This window comes from Arachis stenosperma, chromosome 9 (assembly GCF_014773155.1).
Source record: "Arachis stenosperma cultivar V10309 chromosome 9, arast.V10309.gnm1.PFL2, whole genome shotgun sequence".
NCBI lineage: Eukaryota > Viridiplantae > Streptophyta > Magnoliopsida > Fabales > Fabaceae > Arachis > Arachis stenosperma.
This window is the reverse complement of record NC_080385.1, coordinates 134,886,626-134,897,386: the sequence shown is the minus strand read 5'-3', so window position 1 is coordinate 134,897,386 and position 10,761 is coordinate 134,886,626. Positions and strand designations below refer to the sequence as shown.

The 10,761-nt window shown below is 40.5% G+C and overlaps 1 non-coding gene across 1 annotated transcript; it reads left to right on the top strand.

Annotated features, from left to right (window-relative positions):
• Nucleotides 1–4,911: 4,911 nt before the first annotated feature.
• LOC130953007 (small nucleolar RNA R71) lies at nucleotides 4,912–5,019 on the top strand. Its single transcript, XR_009075181.1, has one exon. It is a non-coding gene; the product is annotated as a small nucleolar RNA R71 (small nucleolar RNA).
• Nucleotides 5,020–10,761: the final 5,742 nt, after the last annotated feature.

Below are 10,761 nucleotides of genomic sequence, written 5' to 3'. Positions count from 1 at the left end.
AGGATGTCTACTTTCCAACGCCGTTGAGAGCGCGCCAATTGGGCTTCTGTAGCTCCAGAAAATCCACTTCGAGTGCAGGGAGGTAAGAATCCAACAGCATCTGCAGTCCTTTTGAGTCTCTGAATCAGATTTTTGCTCAGGTCCCTCAATTTCAGCCAGAAAATACCTGAAATCACAGAAAAACACACAAACTCATAGTAAAGTCCAGAAAAGTGAATTTTAATTAAAAACTAATAAAAACATACTAAAAACTAACTATATCATATCAAAACATACTAAAAACAATGCCAAAAAGTATACAAATTATCCGCTCATCACAACACCAAACTTAAATTGTTGCTTGTCCCCAAGCAACTGAAAATCAAATAAGATAAAAAGAAGAGAATATGCAATGAACTCCAAAAACATCTATGAAGATCAGTATTAATTAGATGAGCGGGGCTTTTACTTTTTGCCTCTGAATAGTTTTGGCATCTCACTCTATCCCTTGTAATTCAGAATGATTGGCTTCTTTAGGAACTTAGAATCCAGATAGTGTTAATGATTCTCTTAGTAAAGTATGATGATTCTTGAACATAGCTATTTCTTGAGTCTTGGCCGTGGCCCAAAGCACTCTGTCTTCCAGTATTACCACCGGATACATACATGCCACAGACACATAATTGGGTGAACCTTTTCAGATTGTGACTCAGCTTTGCTAAAGTCCCCAATTAGAGGTGTCCAGGGTTCTTAAGCACACTCTTATTTGCCTTGGATCACAACTTTATTCTTTCTTTTTCTTTCTTTTTCTCTTTCTTTTTTTCTCTTTCTTTTTTTTTCGATTTTTTTTTTTTCGTTTTTTCTTTTTTTTTTTTTTTGAAATGCTTTTTCTTGCTTCAAGAATCATTTTATTGATTTTTCAGATCCTCAGTAACATGTCTCCTTTTTCATCATTCTTTCAAGAGCCAACATTCATGAACCACAAATTCAAAAGACATATGCACTGTTTAAGCATACATTCAGAGAACAAAAATATTGCCACCACATCAAAATAATTAAACTATTATAAAATTCAAAATTCATGCAATTCTTTCTTTTATCAATTAGGTACGTTTTTATTGAAGAAAGGTGATGGATTCATAGGACATTCATAACTTTAAGGCATAGACACTAAGACACTAATGATCATAAGACACAACATGGATAAACATAAAGCATAATTTTCGAAAAACAGAAGAACAATAACAAGGAAATCAAAGAACGGGTCCACCTTAGTGATGGCGGCTCTTTCTTGCTCTTGAAGATCCTATGGAGTGCTTGAGCTCCTCAATGTCTCTTCCTTGTCTTTGTTGCTCCTCCCTCATGATTCTTTGATCTTCTCTAATTTCATGAAGGATGATGGAGTGTTCTTGATGCTCCACCCTCAGTTGTCCCATGTTGGAACTTAGTTCTCCTAGGGAGGTGTTTAGTTGCTCCCAATAGTTTTGTGGAGGAAAATTCATCCCTTGAGGAATCTCAGGGATCTCATGATGAGTGAGATCTCTTGTGTACTCCATCCTTTCTTGGTGATGGGCTTGTCCTCATCAATGGGAATGTCTCCCTCTATGTCAACTCCAACTGAATAACAGAGGTGACAAATGATGAGGAAAGGCTAACCTTGCCAAGGTGGAGGTCTTGTCCGCCACCTTATAGAGTTCTTGGGCTATAACCTCATGAACCTCTATTTCTTCTCCAATCATGATACTATGGATCATGATGGCCCGGTCTATGGTAACTTCGGACCGGTTGCTAGTGGGGATGATTGAGCGTTGTATGAACTCTAACCATCCTCTAGCCACGGGCTTGAGGTCATGCCTTCTCAATTGGACCGGCTTTCCTCTTGAATCTTGCTTCCATTGTGCGCCCTCTTCACATATGACTGTGAGGACTTGGTCCAACCTTTGATCAAAGTTGACCCTTCTAGTGTAAGGATGCTCATCTCCTTGCATCATAGGCAAGTTAAACGCCACCCTCACACTCTCCGGACTAAAATCCAAGTATTTCCCCCGAACCATAGTGAGATAATTCTTTGGATTCGGGTTCACACTTTGGTCATGGTTCTTTGTGATCCATGCATTTGCATAGAACTCTTGAACCATTAAGATTCCGACTTGTTGAATGGGGTTGGTAAGTACTTCCCAACCTCTTCTTCGGATCTCATGGCGGATATCCGGATATTCACCCTTTTTGAGTGAAAAGGGGACTTCGGGGATCACCTTCTTCAAGGCCACAACTTCATAGAAGTGGACTTGATGCACCCTTGAGAGGAATCTATCCATCTCCCATGACTCGGAGGTGGAAGCTTTTGCCTTCCCTTTCCTCTTTTTAGAGGTTTCTCCGGCCTTGGATGCCATAAATGGTTATGAAAAAGCAACGCTTTTACCACACCAAACTTAAAATGTTTGCTCGTCCTCGAGCAAAAGAAGAAAGAAGAGAGTAGAAGAAGAAGAAATGAGGAAGAAGGGAGATGGTAGTGTGTTCGGCCAAGAAGGGTAAGAAAGGGGGTTTAGGTTGTGTGAAGATGAAGAGTTGAAGAAGGGTATTTATAGGAGAGAGGGGGGTAAAGGTTCGGCCATTATGGGTGGGTTTGGGAGGGAAAGTGGTTTGAATTTGAAGGGTGAGGTTGGTGGGGTTTTATGAAGGATGGATGTGAGTGGTGAAGAGAAAGATGGGATTTGATAGGTGAGGGGTTTTTGGGGAAGAGGTATTGAGGGGATTGGTGAATGGGGGAAGAAGAGAGAGAGTGATGGTAGGGTCCTGTGGGGTCCACAGATCCTGTAGTGTCAAGGAAAAGTCATCCCTGCACCAAATGTTGCTCAAAATCACGTTTTGAGCCATTTCTGGCGTTAAACGCCGGGCTGGTGCCCATTCCTGGCGTTTAACGCCAGGTTCTTGCCCTTTACTGGCGTTTAACGCCAGTCTGGTGCCCCTTTCTGGCGTTAAACGCCCAGAATGGTGCCAGACTGGGCGTTAAACGCCCAACAGCTAGCATTACTGGCGTTTGAACGCCAGTTTCTTCTCCTCCAGGGTGTGCTGTTTTTCTTCCTGTTTTTCATTCTATTTTTGCTTTTTTCATTGTTTTTGTGACTTCTTATGATCATCAACCTACAAAAAAGATAAAATAACAAAAGAAAATAATTAATTATAAAACATTGGGTTGCCTCCCAACAAGCGCTTCTTTAATGTCATTAGCTTGACAGAGGGCTCTCATGGAGCCTCAGAAATGCTTAGAACCGTGTTGAAACCTCCCAACACCAAACTTAGAGTTTGAATGTGGGGTTTCAACACCAAACTTAGAGTTTGGTTGTAGCCTCCCAACACCAAACTTAGAGTTTGACTGTGGGGGCTCTGTTTGGCTCTGTTTTGAGAGGAGCTCTTCATGCTTCCTCTCCATGATGACAGAGGGATATCCTTGGGCCTTAAACACCAAGGATTTTTCATTCACTTGATGATTAACTCTCCTCTGTCAACATCAATCACAGCCTTTGCTGTGGCTAGGAAGGGTCTGCCAAGGATGATGGATTCATCCATGCACTTCCCAGTCTCTAGGATTATGAAATCAGTAGGAATGTACTGGTCTTCAACTTTAACCAGAACATCCTCTACAAGTCCATGGGCTTGTTTTCTTGAGTTGTCTGCCATCTCTAATGAGATTCTTGCAGCTTGCACCTCTAAGATCCCTAATTTCTCCATTACAGAGAGGGGCATGAGGTTCACACTTGACCCTAAGTCACACAAGGCCTTCTTGAAGGTCATGGTGCCTATGGTACAAGGTATAGAAAACTTCCCAGGATCCTGCCTCTTTTGAGGCAGTTTCTGCCTAGACAAGTCATCCAGTTCTTTGGTGAGCAAGGGAGGTTCATCCTCCCAAGTCTCATTTCCAAATAACTTGTCATTTAGTTTCATGATTGCTCCAAGGTATTTAGCAACTTGCTCTTCAGTGACATACTCATCCTCTTCAGAGGAAGAATACTCATCAGAGCTCATGAATGGCAGAAGTAAGTCCAATGGAATCTCTATGGTCTCATTTTGAGCCTCAGATTCCCATTGGAACTCAGAGGAGATTGGTACACGCCCACTGAGGTCTTCCTCAGTGGCGTCCTCCTCCTCTCTTTCCTCTCCATATTCGGCCATGTCTATGGCTTTGCACTCTCCTTTTGGATTTTCTTCTGTATTACTTGGGAGAGTGCTAGGAGGGAGTTCAGTAACTTTCTTGCTCAGCTGACCCACTTGTCCTTCCAAATTTCTGATGGAGGACCTTGTTTCATTCATGAAACTTTGAGTGGTCTTTATTAGATCAGAGACCATTGTTGCCAAGTCAGAAGTATTCTGCTTAGAACTCTCTGTCTGTTGCTGAGAAGATGATGGAAAAGGCTTGCCATTGCTAAACATGTTTCTTCCACCATTATTGTTATTGAAACCTTGTTGAGGTCTCTCTTGATTCTTCCATGAGAGATTTGGGTGATTTCTCCATGAAGAATTGTAGGTATTTCCATAGGGTTCTCCTAGGTAATTCACCTCTTCCATGGAAGGGTTCTCAGGATCATAAGCTTCTTCCTCAGATGAGGCATCCTTTGTACTGTTTGGTGCATTTTGCATTCCAGACAGACTTTGAGAAATCAAATTGACTTGTTGAGTCAATATCTTGTTCTGAGCCAGTATGGCATTCAGAGTGTCAATCTCAAGAACTCCTTTCTTCTGACTAGTCCCATTGTTCACAGGATTCCTTTCAGAAGTGTACATGAATTGGTTATTTGCAACCATTTCAATCAATTCTTGAGCTTCTGCAGGCGTCTTCTTCAGATGAAGAGATCCTCCAGCAGAGCTATCCAAGGACATCTTAGATAGTTCAGAGAGACCATCATAGAAAATACCTATGATGCTCCATTCAGAAAGCATGTCTGAAGGACATCTTCTGATTAATTGTTTGTATCTTTCCCAAGCTTCATAGAGGGATTCTCCATCCTTCTGTCTGAAGGTTTGGACTTCCACTCTAAGCTTACTCCATCTTTGTGGTGGAAAGAACTTTGCCAAGAAGGCATTGACTAGCTTTTCCCAAGAATCCAGGCTTTCTTTAGGTTGAGAATCCAACCATATTCTAGCTCTGTCTCTTACAGCAAAAGGGAATAGCATCAGTCTATAGACCTCAGGGTTAACCCCATTAGTCTTGACTGTGTCACAGATTTGCAAGAATTCAGCTAGGAACTGATGAGCATCTTCCATTGGAAGTCCATGGAACTTGCAATTCTGTTGCATTAGAGAAACTAATTGAGGCTTAAGCTCAAAGTTGTTTGCTCCAATGGCAGGGATAGAGATGCTTCTCCCATAGAAGTCGGGAGTAGGTGCAGTAAAGTCACCCAGCACCTTCCTTGCATTGTTGGCATTGTTGTTGTTTTCGGCTGCCATGGGTTCTTCTTCCTTGAAGAATTCGTTCAGGTCCTCTAAAGAGAGTTGTGCTTTGGCTTCTCTTAGCTTTCTCTTCAAGGTCCTTTCGGGTTCAGGATCAGCTTCAACAAGAATGCCTTTGTCTCTGCTCCTGCTCATATGAAAGAGAAGAGAAAAAGAAAATGTGGAATCCTCTATGTCACAGTATAGAGATTCCTTGAAATGTCAGAGGAAAAGAGAAATAGAAAGAAGAAGGAGAAGAAGAATTCGAACTTTAATTAGATAAGGTTCGAATTGTGCATTTAGAAGGAGTGGTACTCCACAAATAGAAGGATGTGAGAAGGAGGGAAGAGGATTTTCGAAAATTCAATTAAAAGATTTTGAAAACATTTTGAAAATTTGATTGATAATTTTCGAAAATTGAAAGTGGAAGAGAAATCAAGTGATTTTTGAAAAAGATTTTGAAATTAGAAACTAAAAAGATTTGATTGAAAACTAATTTGAAAAAGATGAGGTTAAAAAGATTTGATTGAAAAGTCATGGTTTTAAAAAGATGTGATTGAGAAGATATGATTTGAAAACAATTTTAAAGGATATGATTTGAAAACAATTTGAAAAGATGTGATTTTTTTTAAAAAATTGATGACTTGCCTAACAAGAAAAGATATGATTCAAACATAAAACCTTCCTCAATAGAAAAGGCAAAAAATGTTCAATCAAATCATTAATTGTTAGTAAGTATCTTTGAAAAAGGAAAGAAATTGATTTTGAAAACATTTGATTGAAAAGATATGATTTGAAAAAGATTTGGTTTTGAAAAACTTTGAAAAAAAATTGATTTGAAAACAAAATCTTCCCCCTAGCACCATCCTGGCGTTAAACGCCCAGAATGGTATACATTCTGGCGTTTAACGCCCAAAATGCTACCTTTTTGGGCGTTAAACGCCCAACCAGGTGCCCTGGCTGGCGTTTAAACGCCAGTCTGCCTTCTTCACTGGGCATTTTTGAATGCTCAGCTTTTTCTGTATAATTCCTCTGCAGTGTGTTCTGAATCTTCAATCCCTTGTATCATTGACTTGAAAAGACACAAATTAAAATATTTTTGGATTTTTAATAATTAAAATGCAACAAGAATCAAATAACAATGCATGCAAGACACCAAACTTAGCAGTTTGTATACTACTGACACTAATGAACTGAAAATGCATATGAGACACACAAAATACTCAAGTCAATAGAATTCAAGATCAAACAAGAATATATGCATGGATTCGAAAAATGTAACAAAAACATGCATTGACACCAAACTTAAGATGAGACTCTAGACTCAAACAAGAAATATTTTTGGATTTTATGATTTTGCAAATTTTTTTTTGTGTTTTCGAAAATTAAGTGGAAAAGAAGGTATCAAAATTCTTAATGAGAATTCCAGGAATCAGTGCAATGCTAGTCTAAGACTCCGGTCCAGGAATTAGACATGGCTTCACAGCCAGCCAAGCTTCCAAAGAAAGCTTCGGTCCAAAACACTAGACATGACCAAAGGTCAGCCAAGCCTTAGCAAATCACTGCTCCAAAAGCAAGATTGATACGAAATCAACAAGCTCTTGTGGTGATAAGTTGAAACCTCGGTCCAATCAGATTAGACATGGCTTCTCAGCCAGCCAGATTTCAACAAATCATCATGAAACTCTAGAATTCACCTTCAAGAATTTCGAAAAAAAATACCTAATCTAAGCAACAAGATGAACCGTCAGTTGTCCAGCCTAAACAATCCCGGGCAATAACACCAAAAATTTGATGTTGTTGCCGGATCTTGGCACTGATGTTACCAAAGGCTTGCTCAAAACTAGAACAATCCCCGGCAACGGCGCCAAAAACTTGGTGCGCGAAATTGTGAACTATACTTTTTCACAACTCTCATAATCCCTGGTAATGGCTCCAAAAACGTGGTAGCTCAATACCATGGCATTACACAACTTCGCACAACTAACCAGCAAGTGCACTGGGTCGTCCAAGTAATAAACCTTACGTGAGTAAGGGTCGATCCCACGGAGATTGTTAGTATTGAAGCAAGCTATGGTCATCTTGTAAATCTTAGTCAGGCAAACTCAGATATATATGGTGATGAACGAAAATAACATAAAAGATAAAGATAGTGATACTTATGTAATTCATTGGTAGGAACTTCAGATAAGCGCATGAAGATGCCTTCCCTTCCGTCTCTCTGCTTTCCTACTGTCTTCATCCAACCCTTCTTACTCCTTTCCATGGCAAGCTCGTATAGGGTCTCACTGTTGTCAGCAGCTACCTCCCATCCTCTCAGTGAAAGCGATTGCATATGCTCCGTCACAGCATAGCGGAATTCATCTGTCGGTTCTCAATCAGGCGCGGAATAGAATCCAGTGATTCTTTTGCGTTGTCACCAACGCCCCGCCCTCAGGGTTTGAAGCACGTCACAGTCATTCAGTCATTGAATCCTACTCAGAATACCACAGACAAGGTTAGACCTTCCGGATTCTCTTGAATGCCGCCATCAGGTCCTGCCTATACCACGAAGACTCCGAAGAATCCAAGAGATATTCACTAAGCCTCAGATGCTTGTAGAACAAGAATGGTTGTCAGTCACCTTGTTCATGAGTGAGAAGGATGATGGGCGTCAATCATCACCTTCATCATGTTGAAGAACAAGTGATATCTTGGATAAAGAACAAGCGGAATTTGAATGAAAGAACAATAGTAATTGCATTAATACTCGAGGTACAGCAGAGCTCCACACCTTAATCTATGGTGTGTAGAAACTCCACCGTTGAAAATACATAAGCATAAGGTCTAGGCATGGCCGAATGGCCAGCCTCCCAATGATCTAAGAACTAAAATGTCCAAAGATGATCTAGAGATCTAAAAGTGATCAAAAGATTTCTATACAATAGTAAAAGGTCCTACTTATAAGAAACTAGTAGCCTAGGGTGTACAGAAATGAGTAAATGACATAAAAATCCTCTTCCGGGCCCACTTGGTGTGTGCTTGGGCTGAGCAATGAAGAAATTTCGTGTAGAGACTCTTCTTGGAGTTAAACGCCAGCTTTGGTGCCAGTTTGGGCGTTTAACTCCCATTTAGGTGCCAGTTCCAGCGTTTAACGCTGGGATTTCTTGAGGTGACTTTGAACGCCGGTTTGGGCCATCAAATCTTGGGCAAAGTATGGACTATTATATATTGCTGGAAAGCCCAGGATGTCTACTTTCCAACGCCGTTGAGAGCGCGCCAATTGGGCTTCTATAGCTCCAGAAAATCCACTTCGAGTGCAGGGAGGTCAGAATCCAACAGCATCTGCAGTCCTTTTGAGTCTCTGAATCAGATTTTTGCTCAGGTCCCTCAATTTCAGCCAGAAAATACCTGAAATCACAGAAAAACACACAAACTCATAGTAAAGTCCAAAAAAGTGAATTTTAATTAAAAACTAATAAAAACATACTAAAAACTAACTATATCATATCAAAAACATACTAAAAACAATGCCAAAAAGTATACAAATTATCCGCTCATCAAAAGGCAAGGTCTGGGACCCCAGAATCCATTCTATCAATCACCACTCTTGGAGCCTTGTCACTTGCTTTAACCTGCTGGAAGGCTTTCTGCGCCTAGTTTGGGACCCCGGAGGCTATTGGAAATACAAACATTGGTGGGGATTCCTGGATCAGTACAAGCACAAGCCACCATAGCAGGAAGCTCATCAAATGTCCAACTTAAGGACTTTAACTAAAAGTGCTAGGTGGGAGACAACCCACCATGGTATGATCGTCCTTTTTTATTTTTATTTAGTTTTATTTGTTTTTGAATTTTATTTTATTTTGTTATATTGAACCTGGAGTTTTGCATCACATTCATATTAACACTGCATTCTGCATTTTTTCAGATATAAAAAAAAGCGAGCACGCGACGCGACCGCATCAGCGATGCGTCCGCGTCGCAAGGAGATGAGAGAATAATAAATTGAACAGAGAGTTACGCAGGAGCAGGGCTAGAGGCGCGCTATTAGCACAAATTGACTCCACGCGAACGCGTCGATGACGCGTCCGCGTCATTTGGAAAAATAGACTCCCACGCGACCGCGTCCCCCACGCGACCGCGTGCCTTTATTTTCGACGTTAAAAAGAGTGCATGGCCGAAAGTTGAGCTGGAGTTGGGCTGGACTCGTGCTGGAAGCCCAAGCCTCACCATGCGAACGCGTGCCCCACGCGTCCGTGTCATATTGGAAATAAGGCCACCCGCGCGATCGCGTCGACCACGCGACCGCGTCACCCTGGATTTTGGCAATACTGACGTTTTGAACAGAGAGTTGTGCGGCCGCGAGGCTGCACTCGCGCTAATCGCACAAAACAGGCCACGCAATCGCGTGACCCACGCGTCTGCGTCTCCTGACCTTCTTGCGCACCACGCGACCGTGTCACTCATGCGACCGCGTCACAAGTGGCGCACAGAATATCCAGATTAGCCAATTTTCTTATTCTTTCTTCTATATTCCTTATTTTTCTTCTCCTTTCTTATTTCTTTCTTCTTCCTTCCTTATTTTCCTTCACCTCCATTCTATTTGCATATTTCATTCATTGCATCTTAATTTTGTGCATATTTTTATTTTATTTTCTAAAATTAATTATTTTTCTCTTGGTGTTAAAATTTTCTTATTTCACTGTTGCAATTTTTTCTTGAATTAATTTGGGTGCTTCATAACTTGTTTTATTCTGATTGGGTAATATTATTTAAATCAATGCTAATTTTTATATTACTGCTATTCCTTTTGCATTGACATGAACTTACATTGTCTTTCATTACCCACTCTCTTCCCTATGTTGCAAATTTTTTTGATCTGCCATGTACTTCTATTGTTTTCTCACTTGCATGTTGTAGCTACCATGTAATTGAGACCATTATTGTTTGGCATTACCCAACCCATATTACTGGGTTACTTTTTCTTCCCTTTACTTTCAGGATGGCCACCCGAAAGGGAATCGGAAGACGTTTACATGGGGAGACAGACAAGTCCATCTGCAAAATCTTGAAGAAAGGCATCAGTTGGAACAACCCATCCACCTGCACATCTCAGCATGCACCGAGGATAGTGCAATCTTTAAGTGTGGGGAGGTCTATACCGATCTCCATGGGTTAGTTACTTCTTGACTCAACACCAATATTTTATTTGTCTGTTCATTATTGCATTTGCATGTTTAATTACATATTTGTTTGATTTAATGCATTTAGCTACTACTTGGTTAAAATAATAAATTTCTTTTAAGACCCTATTTTTGAAAAATTTCACTAATTTAAATTGAAAATTTTTATTAAAAATTTGTTTGAAGTTGT